This window comes from Prionailurus bengalensis, chromosome A1 (genome assembly GCF_016509475.1).
Source record: "Prionailurus bengalensis isolate Pbe53 chromosome A1, Fcat_Pben_1.1_paternal_pri, whole genome shotgun sequence".
NCBI classification, from domain to species: Eukaryota; Metazoa; Chordata; class Mammalia; order Carnivora; family Felidae; genus Prionailurus; species Prionailurus bengalensis.
Window position 1 is genome coordinate 87,347,932 of NC_057343.1, and position 1,606 is coordinate 87,349,537.

General features: G+C 37.1%; 1 pseudogene; it reads right to left on the bottom strand.

Moving 5' to 3' along the window:
* Positions 1 to 328: 328 nt before the first annotated feature.
* LOC122479123 lies at positions 329 to 681 on the bottom strand (annotated as a pseudogene).
* Between the last annotated feature and the right edge of the window lie 925 nt (positions 682 to 1,606).

Below are 1,606 nucleotides of genomic sequence, written 5' to 3' on the forward strand. Positions count from 1 at the left end.
GTAACCTTAAATTTGCAGTTCTGTAACAGTTATTAATAGTGAGTATCTTCATGGTCTTAATTATCATTTATTTACTTAGTAAAATATCCATATAGTTTTTAATTGTATAGTTTATTTTCTTCCTCTTGAATATTGAATAATTTTTATGTACTCTCAATGCAAGCTTATTGCTAGAATTTGATGTGTAAATGCTTTCTTCCACTGTATATTGTACTTTCATTGTTTGTCTTCCACAGACATTTATTGTTTATGTTTTTCTTAGATTTATTTATTTATGTATCTATTTATTTATTTGCAAAAAGGGTTTTCTTTGCAGGAGAGTGGGGCTCTAATGAAACAATCCAGATCCCATGTCAACGTCCCACTCCTTTGACTTCTTCTTGTCATCTCTCTTCTCCACTGCTGTGGCTGTGTTGGAACCAGCAGCAGGAGCTGCAGATCCTGGAGCAGCAGAGACAGTCACAGTCACACCAGTGAGCATGCTGACCACCAGCTTGCCACTCCCCCTGGGCAGTGACATTTTCAATATTTTTTTTTCCATTCAGCTCGCTGATGACTTTGTTGAGCCGGTCATCATCCACCTTGATGCCGACACTATCCAGAATCTTCTTGATGTATTTGGCACTGGGGGGAGGCATTGTCTCTGAGGGAGGCCAGCAGGTAGGAGGTGATGTAACACATCTTGGGTTGGAAGATCCTCAGGCTTGTAACCTTGGCAGCATTAGGGTTGGACCAAGCCTTTATTCTTTTTTTTAGGGGGGGTCACTTTTAGATACATGACAATATGTAAGTGAAGGTACAGAGATCTAGTGTATACATCTTAAAGACATACAGGAAAAACTTTCCTCATTAGCATTATCCCTACTAGATTTGGTACATTGTTTACTATTGATAACCTATATCGACACATCATGATCACACAAAGTCTGTATTTTACAATGTGGTTCATTGTTGCTAGTGTAACCATTCTTATAGAATCATATCGATTAACTTCCCTGCCCTAAAAATTCACCCATTAAATCAGCACTGTCCCTCTGCTCCTCATAAAGTCAGTCCCTGGCAAACACTAATCATTTTTAATATGTCCATAATGTCCATAATATGTCAAAAATCTGTTGTAGTTGGAATTATATACTATGTAGGCTTTACAGATTGGCTTATTTCATTTAGCAATATAAGCAGAAATGTTTAATTTCAATGAAGTCCTCCTTGTGAATTATTTATTTCAAAATTTGTGTTTTTGGTGTTGTTATATAAGTGTTTTTAAATTTTTGATAAATCTTGTGTGTGTGTGTTTTATTTAAATTCAAGTTGGTTAACATACAGTGTAGTCCCAGTGATTCATCTCTTACATATGGCACCCAGTGCACATCCTGAAAAGTGCCCTCCTTAATGCCCACCACACATTTAACCCATCCCTCCACCCACCTCCCCATCAGCAACCCTTTTTGTTTTCTGCATTGAAGAGTCTCATGGTTTGCCTCCCTATTGCTTTTTATCTTATTTTTCCTTCCCTTTTCCTCTGTTCATCTGTTGAGTTCCTCAAATTCTGCATATGAGTGAAGTCATATGATGTTTGTTTTGTTCTGATATATTTTGCTTCGCA